The following is an 11,587-nucleotide window of genomic DNA, read 5'->3' as shown; positions in this document are numbered from 1 at the left end:
AGAATGAGCAGCACCCCCATGTCCTGCTTAGAGGAGCCACTGACCCTCCCATCCTCCCTCATGGTACCACGTCAGCCGGCCTGAAGAGGAAGGACTTGGAGAGCCCTGTTCTGCAGCTGCTGAAGAAGCCCCGAGGGGAATCCCTTCACACTGGCATGCAGTGGCTGGCACCATCCCAGGCGAGTGACCTTGACACAGCACTAAACTGGGAAAAACAGATCCTGGAGACCCAGTGCCCCCTCGCTTCCACCCCACTCACACAGCCCTCCCACTGGCTGCAGGCCCCACCTCTCCAGCTCCCATCCTCCCCCACCCGCTGGCCGCAGGACCCACCTCTCCAGCTCCCATCCTCCCCCACCCGCTGGCCACAGGCCCCACCTCTCCAGCTCCCATCCTCCCCCACCCGCTGGCCGCAGGACCCACCTCTCCAGCTCCCATCCTCCCCCACCCGCTGGCCGCAGGACCCACCTCTCCAGCTCCCATCCTCCCCCACCCGCTGGCCGCAGGACCCACCTCTCCAGCTCCCATCCTCCCCCACCCGCTGGCCGCAGGACCCACCTCTCCAGCTCCCATCCTCCCCCACCCGCTGGCCGTAGAACCCACCTCTCCAGCTCCCATCCTCCCCCACCCGCTGGCCGCAGGGCCCACCGCTCCAGCTCCCATCCTCCCCCACCCGCTGGCCGCAGGGCCCACCGCTCCAGCTCCCATCCTCCCCCACCCGCTGGCCGCAGGACCCACCCCTCCAGCTCCCATCCTCCCCCACCCGCTGGCCGCAGGACCCACCTCTCCAGCTCCCATCCTCCCCCACCCGCTGGCTGCAGAACCCACTTCTCCAGCTCCCATCCTCCCCCACCCGCTGGCCGCAGGCCCCTCCTCTCCAGCTCCCATCCTCCCCCACCCGCTGGCCGCAGGACCCACCTCTCCAGCTCCCATCCTCCCCCACCCGCTGGCCGCAGGACCCACCCCTCCAGCTCCCATCCTCCCCCACCCGCTGGCCGCAGGACCCACCTCTCCAGCTCCCATCCTCCCCCACCCGCTGGCCGCAGGACCCACTTCTCCAGCTCCCATCCTCCCCCACCCGCTGGCCGCAGGCCCCTCCTCTCCAGCTCCCATCCTCCCCCACCCGCTGGCCGCAGGACCCACCTCTCCAGCTCCCATCCTCCCCCACCCGCTGACCGCAGGACCCACCTCTCCAGCTCCCATCCTCCCCCACCCGCTGACCGCAGGACCCACCTCTCCAGCTCCCATCCTCCCCCACCCGCTGACCGCAGGACCCACCTCTCCAGCTCACCTCCTCCCCCACCCGCTGGCCGCAGGACCCACCTCTCCAGCTCACCTCCTCCCCCACCCGCTGGCCGCAGGACCCACCTCTCCAGCTCCCATTCTCCCCCACCCGCTGGCCGCAGGACCCTCCTTTCCAGCTCCCATCCTCCCCCACCCGCTGGCCGCAGGACCCACCTCTCCAGCTCCCATCCTCCCCCACCCGCTGGCCGCAGGACCCACCCCTCCAGCTCCCATCCTCCCCCACCCGCTGGCCGCAGGACCCACCTCTCCAGCTCCCATCCTCCCCCACCCGCTGGCCACAGGCCCCTCCTCTCCAGCTCCCATCCTCCCCCACCCGCTGGCCGCAGGACCCACCTCTCCAGCTCCCATCCTCCCCCACCCGCTGACCGCAGGACCCACCTCTCCAGCTCCCATCCTCCCCCACCCGCTGACCGCAGGACCCACCTCTCCAGCTCACCTCCTCCCCCACCCGCTGGCCGCAGGACCCACCTCTCCAGCTCCCATTCTCCCCCACCCGCTGGCCGCAGGACCCTCCTTTCCAGCTCCCATCCTCCCCCACCCGCTGGCCGCAGGACCCACTTCTCCAGCTCCCATCCTCCCCCACCCGCTGGCCGCAGGCCCCTCCTCTCCAGCTCCCATCCTCCCCCACCCGCTGGCCGCAGGACCCACCTCTCCAGCTCCCATCCTCCCCCACCCGCTGACCGCAGGACCCACCTCTCCAGCTCCCATCCTCCCCCACCCGCTGACCGCAGGACCCACCTCTCCAGCTCACCTCCTCCCCCACCCGCTGGCCGCAGGACCCACCTCTCCAGCTCCCATTCTCCCCCACCCGCTGGCCGCAGGACCCTCCTTTCCAGCTCCCATCCTCCCCCACCCGCTGGCCGCAGGACCCACTTCTCCAGCTCCCATCCTCCCCCACCCGCTGGCCGCAGGCCCCTCCTCTCCAGCTCCCATCCTCCCCCACCCGCTGGCCGCAGGACCCACCTCTCCAGCTCCCATCCTCCCCCACCCGCTGACCGCAGGACCCACCTCTCCAGCTCCCATCCTCCCCCACCCGCTGACCGCAGGACCCACCTCTCCAGCTCACCTCCTCCCCCACCCGCTGGCCGCAGGACCCACCTCTCCAGCTCCCATTCTCCCCCACCCGCTGGCCGCAGGACCCTCCTTTCCAGCTCCCATCCTCCCCCACCCGCTGGCCACAGGACCCACCCCTCCAGCTCCCATCCTCCCCCACCCGCTGGCCGCAGGACCCACCCCTCCAGCTCCCATCCTCCCCCACCCGCTGGCCGCAGGACCCACCTCTCCAGCTCCCATCCTCCCCCACCCGCTGGCCGCAGGACCCACCTCTCCAGCTCCCATCCTCCCCCACCCGCTGGCCGCAGGACCCACCCCTTCAGCTCCCATCCTCCCCCACCCGCTGGCCGCAGGACCCACCCCTCCAGCTCCCATCCTCCCCCACCCGCTGGCCGCAGGACCCACCTCTCCAGCTCCCATCCTCCCCCACCCGCTGGCCGCAGGACCCACCCCTTCAGCTCCCATCCTCCCCCACCCGCTGGCCGCAGGACCCACCCCTTCAGCTCCCATCCTCCCCCACCCACTGGCCGCAGGACCCACCCCTCCAGCTCCCATCCTCCCCCACCCGCTGGCCGCAGGCCCCTCCTCTCCAGCTCCCATCCTCCCCCACCTGCTACCCGCAGGCCCCTCCCCTCCAGCTCCCATCCTCCCCCACCCGCTGGCCGCAGGCCCCTCAGTTGTGCCACCAGTGCACCTCCCTGCTCCTAGCCTGGTCAAGGCAGCACTGGCAGGCCCCACCTCAGCAGCTGCCCCCGCAGCCAGAGCAGCACAAGCAGGCCCTTCCCGTGCATCCCAAGTACACGCAGTTGCTCCCAGTCCCGTCCTGGCCACCCAATCTGCTGCAGCTGGCGGCTTCCACTCTCCAGTGTCTGTCCCCTCCGCAGCCCTGCCAGCTGGCCCTGTCTCCCCCGGCGCCCCAGCACCCGCAGCCAAGGCCTGCCTGCTCGAACATCCCTTCTCGACAGCCGCCCCTTGCTGCAGGCTCTCTGCAGGTCACTCAGTACCACTGACCTGCCCTGATGGCTCGGGTGCTGGCTCGCAGGCTGGACTTGCCAGGGCATTGCCCCCCACAGGCAGCCAAGGGCTGTGCCTTGCATCCCTCCAGTCCTGCTCAGGCCCCCTGGGCTCTAGCCGGGGGAAGGGGCTCTTGGAGCTGGCTCTGGGCCGGGCAGGGGTACTCCACGCTGGTGAATCTGGCCCCAAATGGCCACAGGACAGCCGCGGCTCAGGCCTGCAGGTTGGTGGCTTCCAGCTGTGCTTTGTGTTGGTTAGTGACAATAAAGTGTTTTCCAAAGTCCTGGCTCTGGGATTTTCTGCCTCCCTCTATCCCACACCAGCTGAGGGCAAATAGAGGCTTGCTCAGCCCTAGCCACGATAGAGACAATCACAGGGGCCAGGGCTCCGGCACAGCCACCAAGTGTTCACATGTGGGACAGAGGTGGGGTTTGGCTGCCCCTTTGGCCGATGAGTGCCAGAAGCTGAGCTGGAGGGTAAGTGCAGTGGGGCAGGGACTTGTGGTCACTGAAGGGGGCTGGACTCCTGAAGGAGGCTTCTAGCTGTCACTGCAAAACACACGGCTACTGGCACGGGCGTCCCTTAGGGCTGGACTCAGCAGTGCTGAGCACCCACCTGTGAGGACCCGCACCTCTCAAATTAGGCCTTTCCATGGCAGCACAGTCCAGCTGCCCCATGCTCTCTGCTGTGCTCCTGTGCAGGAACAAAGGGGGTTCAGCTGGCGGAGAGCTGGGATGCCTTTTGGCTGGGAGTCAGGACTCCTAGGTCCTGCTCTTCGCACTGGAGTGGTCTGCAGGGCATGGCTGTGTCTGTGCACCCAGCTGCCATGGGCTACCAGCCTGGGAGATGTACTAAGGAGAACAACTACAAACCTCCCTGCAAGGGTCTGGCTGAGCCCTCCCTATGCCAGGCTCTCTGCCTCTGCCACCCTGGCTGCCCCTGTGAGAGCTGAGTGCCTAATGGCAGACACCTAGCCCTAGAGTGGGCATCTTGCCAAACAGCCTGCTGCATAGAGGGGCTGTGCCTCAGTTTCCCCCTCAGTTACACCATGGTTTTGCTGGCTCTACTGCTATGTTGATGCTTAATGAGATGAGCAATGGGCCCTGCCCAGAGTTCACAACCCAGTGGCACCGTTCACCCTCCCATGGGTCTGTTCCTGTGGCTGGGGGGAGGGGGCTGAAGGAATCATTGGGGATGTGAGTGCAAATCCCTCCATGCTTTGCCTGGGGAGAGCTGGCTGCTTTAACCCTTTGTACACCAGCTCTTCTTGTGCCAGCCAGGGAGTGCTGGCCTGCCCTGGAGCAGGCCACCAGTCTATCTATCTATCATTCATTCACATGCAAGGGGACAGATCCCCAGGGCTCTGCACTGGGACCAGTGCTGTTCACATAGCTATCAATGATCTGGAAAACGGGGTAAACAGTCAGCTGGGGTAGGCTGCAGATGATACAAAGTTACTCAAGATAGTCAAGTCCAAAGTCGACTTCGAGGAGTTACAAAGGGACCTCACGTGACTGGGTAACACAACAGATGACATTCAGTGCTGATAAATGCAAAGGAATGCACGCTGGAAAAATCCCAACTGTACATATAAAATGATGGGTCTACATTAGCTGTTACCGCTCAAGAAAGAGATCTTGGAGTCTTTGTGGCTAGTTCTCTGAAAACATCCACTCAGCATGCAGCGGGAGTCAAGAAAGCAAACAGAATGTCAGGAACAATTAGGGACGTGCTGGATAATAAGACAGAAAATATCATAATGCCAGTAAATAAATCCATGGTACACCCACATCTTGAACAGGCATGCAGTTTTGGTTGCTCTGTAAAAATTGGGGTATGGAACAGCTTCTCTGTGAAAAGGGATTAATAAGACTGGGACTGTATGGCTTGGAAAAGAGATGACTAAGGGGGCATATGCTAGAGGTCTATAAAATTATGAACAGTGTGGAGAAAGTGAATAAGGAAGTATTTTTACCCCATCACATAATACAAGAACCAGGGGTCACCCAATGAAATTAACAGGCAGCAGTTTTAAAACAAACAAAGGGAAGTATTTCTTCACACAATACACAGTCAACCTGTGGAACTCCTTGCCAAGGGATGTTGTGAAGGGCAAAAGTATAACTGGGTTAATAAAAGAACTAGGTAAGTTCATGGTGGACAGGTCTATTAATGGCTATTCACCAAGATGGTCAGTGATGCCACCTCATGCTCTGGGTGTCCCTAAACCTCTGGCTGCCGGAAGCTGGGAGTGGGCAACAGGGGATGGATCACTAGATAATTGCCCTGTTCTGTTCATTTCCTCTGAAGCATCTAGCACTGGCTACTGTTGGTAGACAGAATACTGGGCTGGATGGACCATTGGTCTCACCCAGTGTGGCCATTCTTATGCTGTGCTGTCCTACAGGCATATCTTCATTAATGATCTGGAGGATGGCTCAGATTGCAGCCTCAGCAAGTTTGCAGATGACATTAAACTGGGAGGAGTGGTAGATACACTGGAGGGTAGGGATAAGTATAGAAGGACCCAGACAGATTAGAGGACTAGGCCAAAAGAAATCTGATGAGGTTGTCACAGAGTCCCTGGGCGATGCTCTGAAACTGCTCCCCACAAAGCCAGTCAGGACTTTGGGGAGCCTCCTCTCCTTCGGAGCAGACTGTCTTCAGGGCAAGAAGCTCACATGGCTTCACCTCCTGGGTCACTCCTAGGAGCATTCAGCATCCTCTGCCCCTCCGTGCGCTTCCCCCAGCGAGTCTGCCCAGGCAGGGTCCTGGGGAAGCCACAGGGTCCTGCACCCCCACTTTGCAGTCAGACGTGACTCTCAGCCAGCCAGTAAAACAGAGGTTTATTTAGATGACATGAACACAGTTCAGAACAGGTCTTGTCAGTACAGATAACAGGACCCCCTTTAGTTAGGTCCATCTGGGGCCCCAGGGAGGCCACAGCCCCGTTGAGAGGCCCGAGCCCCATCAGGTGCCACTCTCCATTTCCCAGCCAGCTCCAAACTGAAAAACTCCCCCCAGCCTCTCACTCAGCCTTTGTTCAGTTCCCAGGCAAAGTTGTCACCTGGCCTCTAACCCCTTCCTGGGTTCTCATGTTACATGCTCAGGTAGTCTCCCTCCAGGCCAGTCTCCCATCCCCCAATGTAGACCAGCCTCCCAGGACAACACTCCCCACTCAGCATTCACAGATCACATTAAGAATAGTCCCAGTTCATCACAGAGGTTCAACAAGGACAAGTGCAGAGTCCTGCACTTAGGATGTAAGAATCCCATGCACTGCTACCTACTAGGAACCGAGTGGCTAGGAAGCAGTTCTGCAGAAAAGGACCTAGGGGTTACAGTGGATGAGAAGCTGGATATGAGTCAGCAGTGTGCCCCTGTTGCCAAGAAGGCTAATGGCATTTTGGGCTGCATATGTAGGGGCATTGCCAGCAGATCGAGGGATGTGATCATTCCCCTCTATTCAGCACTGGTGAGGCTCATCTGGAGTACTGTGTCCAGTTTTGGGCCCCACACTACAAGAAAGATGTGGAAAAATTGGAAAGAGTCCAGCGGAGGACAACAAGAATGATTAGGGGGCTGGAGCACATGACTTATGAGGAGAGGCTGAGGGAGCTGGGATTGTTTAGTCTGCAGAAGGGAAGAATGAGGGGGAATTTGATAGCCGCTTTCAACTATCTGAAAGGGGGTTCCAAAGAGGATGGATCTAGACTGCTCTCAGTGGTACCAGATGACAGAACAAGGAGTAATGGTCTCAAGTTGCAGTGGGGAAGGTTTAGTCGGATATTAGGAAAAACTTTTTCACTAGAAGAGTGGTGAAGCACTGGAATGGGTTCCCTAGGGAGGTGGTGGAATCTCCTTCCTTAGAGGTTTTTCCTGTCTGGGATGATTTAGTTGGGGTTGATCCTGCTTTGAGCAGGGGGTTTGACTAGATACCTCCTGAGGTCCCTTCCAATCCTGATATTCTATGATTCTATGAAAACTTTGTATCAAAGCCTCATGTAGAAACTTTGCATTGCCCTTGGTATAATGTTATAGTCCTTAAGGATAGAATCAGATAGAAGAAAAATGATTTAGTTGGGGATTGGTCTTGCTTTGAGCAGGAGGTTGGACTGGATGACCTCCTGAGGTCCCTTCCAACCCTGATATTCTATGATCAGGCAACTGAGAACCAAGCCAGGTCCTGTCCCAGCAGCAAAGGGATTGGGTTTGGTCCTGCAGCACACACCCAGCATGGCACTCAGGGCCAGGCCCCAGATGGGCATAACCCACAGCTGCTCTGCAGAATAGCCAGGGACCCTGGAGTGCCCCTCTGTCACACACATCCCCAGGGGGCCGGGGGTATGGATGCCCTGGAAAGCTCTAGCCAAGCAGTGGGATGGCTTAGCACTGGCCAGCCCTTTAATAACTGAAGGTACTTTAAGGTCAGGACAGAGATGCCTGCAGTGGGACTCCAGCCAGCGAGCAGGGCAGGCCTGTATGTGCCCCGAGAGCAGCCAGGGTTAAACATGGCCCTTTCTCCCCTACAGAACACTGTGAGCTCTCCCCTTCCTGTGGTAGAGCCACTTGGGACAGGGGCATCCCCCTTCCCCCAGGGCTCCTCACGGGTAGGAATCTCAGCGGCTGTGGGAGTAGGGCTCTGCGTTAACTGAGGATACTTTGCCCTCTGCTCACATCTGCAGGGGGAACCCAAACCTAGGAGCTGCCCCACACATACCGGGTACCTATCCCTGCTTCTCTGGGGGCTCACAAACTGCAGGCAGCTGCAGCTCCTCATATGGTTGCCCCCTCCCCAGGTGCAGGTCCTCAGGCCTCTGGGTGCACCGCTGGCCCCACTACCAGCCCCTCCCAGCTCACAGCCATTTGTTCCCCTGCACAGGCCTGGCCAGATTCAACCAGGCCTGTAGCAGGATGGTTCCTGGAGGGGCTGCTCCTAGCCCAGCTGGGGAGGGGGGAGTTGTGCTCCTGGGGGCCCTGCAGCCCCTATTCTGCCTGCTCATCCCCTGTGTGGTTCTGCTCTTCTCCTGCTCCACTGGCTTGCTGCCTGTCAGAGGGAGAGGTGGCTGCACTGGCAGAGGCTGCTAGGAGACAAGAGCCTCCCAGCTAGGGCAAGTATCAAAGGGGTAGCTGTGTTAGTCTGAATCTGTAAAAGCAGCAAAGAATCCTGTGGCACCTTATAGACTAACAGACGTTTTGGAGCATGAGCTTTCGTGGGTGAATACCCACTTCCTCAGATGCATGTAGTGGAAATTTCCAGGGGCAGGTATATATATGCAGGCAAGCTAGAGATAATGAGGTAGTTCAATTAGGGAGGATGAGGCCCTGTTCTAGCAGTTGAGGTGTGAAAACCAAGAGAGGAGAAACTGGTTCTGTAGTTGGCAAGCCATTCACAGTCTTTGTTCAATCCTGAGCTGATGGTGTCAAATTTACAGATGAACTGAAGCTCAGCAGTTTCTCTTTGAAGTCTGGTCCTGAAGTTTTTTTGCTGCAGGATGGCCACCTTAAGGTCTGCTATAGTGTGGCCAGGGAGGTTGAAGTGTTCTCCTACAGGTTTTTGTATATTGCCATTCCTAATATCTGATTTGTGTCCATTTATCCTTTTCCATAGCGACTGTCCAGTTTGGCCGATGTACACAGCAGAGGGGCATTGGTGGCATATGATGGCGTATATTACATTGGTGGACGTGCAGGTGAATGAACTGGTGATGGTGTGGCTGATCTGGTTAGGTCCTGTGATGGTGTCGCTGGTGTAGATATGTGGGCAGAGTTGGCATCGAGGTTTGTTGCATAGATTGGTTCCTGAGCTAGAGTTATTACGGTGCGGTGTGTAGTTACTGGTGAGAATATGTTTCAGGTTGGCAGGTTGCCTGTGGGCAAGGACTGGCCTGCCACCCAAGGCCTGTGAAAGTGTGGGATCATTGTCCAGGATGGGTTGTAGATCCCTGATGATGCGCTGGAGAGGTTTTAGCTAGGGCAGTGTCTGCTCCCATGGCCCAGGCCCTGCTGTAGGTCTCAGGGGCAGCACTCCCTGCTCTGAGGAAGGAGTGGGTGCTCCCAGAGGCTGCCCTGCAATTCCAGGAGTCCTCCTGGAAACCTGCTGCAGCCAGGCTCAGCAAAGGGCTGATCAGGGCAACTCAAGAGACTGTCTCTTCCAGTGACCCAGATGCATGTCCCCTGCCATGGCTTTGGGCTCTGGGGTAAGTAACCACTGGGGAGCAGGGATTGCACAGCCTAGCTCCTGTCTATTCTGCAGCTCCCCTTCCTGGGCCCACATCCCAGGGTGCTGCCTGGGTCCTGTCTCAGTTCCACCCCCAGCCCATCCTTGGGGTAGCTGCTCCCAGCCTCCCACATCTGTCGGGTACCAGCCCTGCTCCCTTCGGTTCCCTGGCTGTGGCTAGCACTGCCCCCTGCTGGTGGGCTGAACCAGGGGCAGCCCCAATGCCATTTGGGGTGTAAGCCCCCTGTCTCAGAACCTGTGGTGGGGGCAGGGGGCTGGCTGCTTGGGGACCCTCTGGCAACCCTGAAGCTTGGCTTTCCCTGGCTGCAGGGGAGGAGGCTTAGCAGCTATTAAAGCTGGGGTGGGCGGGGTAGCGAAGGGAGCTGGCAGAACTGGGCCCCAGGTGGTAAATGCCAGCCTCTCCCTCTGGGGTCTGTCTGGCTCAGGGGCCCTGCTCTGACAGTGGCAGCCTCAACTGCTTTGGAGGAAGGTGCCAGACCCCATGTGGGAGCAGCAGTGGGCTAATCTGACCCCAGGGAGTCTCCTCCCAAACCCAGCCAAGCCCTAAAGCATCAGGCTTCCAGCCCTTCCCAGCATTGTAACACCTGGGAACCCCAGTCATGGCCAAGGCCCTGTGGTGCTGTGCAGAGATCCCTGCCCCAAAGGGTTTGCAGTCTAAGTAGTTGCTATGCAACATCTGGCTAGTCTTGTGTCCATGCAAACCCCTCTCTGAACTGCACCTCGCTCTTGGCCTCCACGACATCCTGTGGCAATGAGTAGCACAGGCCAGTTGGCTGTTGGGCGGGGGGGGGGGGGGTTTCTTCATCCATTTGGAATGTGTCCTTTGCGTTTTGTGGAGTGTCCTATTGCTCTTGGGTTATGGGAAGTGGATGACTATTTCTGCGCCTGCCCTGAGGATCCCTGTAATGGGGGAAGGGGGCAGCAGACAGGGCAGCTGCTGACCTGCCCCCTGTCTGCACAGGATCATGGAGGTGGGTTGCTCAGTGCTGAGATGGCAGGTGGGCTGTCTTTTGGCATCTTCCCCACCCCCACCCTCCTTGGGGTCCTGGCTGTAATCTAATCCAGACACTTACTGCCTGTCTCCCCAGAATACGTTCCCCTGAGTTGCTGGCTGGAGGGTGGGACTGGGCACACGCATGTACTGGCTGCTGGATGGAGGGGTGCATGGGAAGCACTCTGCATCTGCCCCCAGGGACCACTGCCACTTGTTCCAGAGCTGGGGGGTGCTGGGTCTCTTCAAGGCACCGGGCCTTCACTTCCCAGCCATGCTGTCCTGGCCCCAGAGCTGTATCTTACATCCCATCTGCTCCCGCGGCAGGTCACCCCACAGGGGACGTTCCCCCAGAGAGAGGCTTGCACCACCCACCCCACCTTCCCCACTCCCGTGGGCTCAGTGCCTTTTAAGTATGGTGGCAGCAGCATCTGGCAGGGGGATGAGGAGATGGCCTCACTGAACTCTGCCGACTTCACCGCCAGGCATGGCAAGAGACTTTGGAGCCAGTGTCGGTGAGCTGCTCACCAGCCCTGAGCTGGGGGTGGGGAAAGGGGCTCGCCTGGGAGCTAGCAGGCTTGGGTCTTCCTAGCCCATGGGCGGATGCTGTCTGGCCTCCTGGCGGGCTGTCTTCCCCCATGAGCCCAGCTCATTGGCTGGGGCTGGAGTCCTGCAAGAGCTGTGCCAGCCAGTGTGGGGCTTGGCAGAATCTCTCCTCTTTGGGGCAAGAGAGGAGATGGGGATTTTAACTCTTAAATGCTCCTTGGCTGCCTGTGTTGGATTTAAAGGGATCCTGTGGACTTGGGTATCTAAGGGCTTGTCTGCAGTACCACTTTCGCCGATGTAACGTGTGTTGCTCAGGACAGGGTGTGACTCTCTTGCTGTCTGCCTGTCCTAGCTAGCACAGCTGTAATTGCCAGCATCAATGCTGTGCGGGCCCCACCCTTTGCCTACAGCCCAAGCTGGGAGGGATGAGAACTAGG

The sequence above is a fragment of the Gopherus flavomarginatus genome, chromosome 13 (assembly GCF_025201925.1).
Source record: "Gopherus flavomarginatus isolate rGopFla2 chromosome 13, rGopFla2.mat.asm, whole genome shotgun sequence".
Classification (NCBI taxonomy): domain Eukaryota; kingdom Metazoa; phylum Chordata; order Testudines; family Testudinidae; genus Gopherus; species Gopherus flavomarginatus.
The sequence above is the reverse complement of the archived record's forward strand: the minus strand, read 5'-3'. Positions refer to the sequence as shown.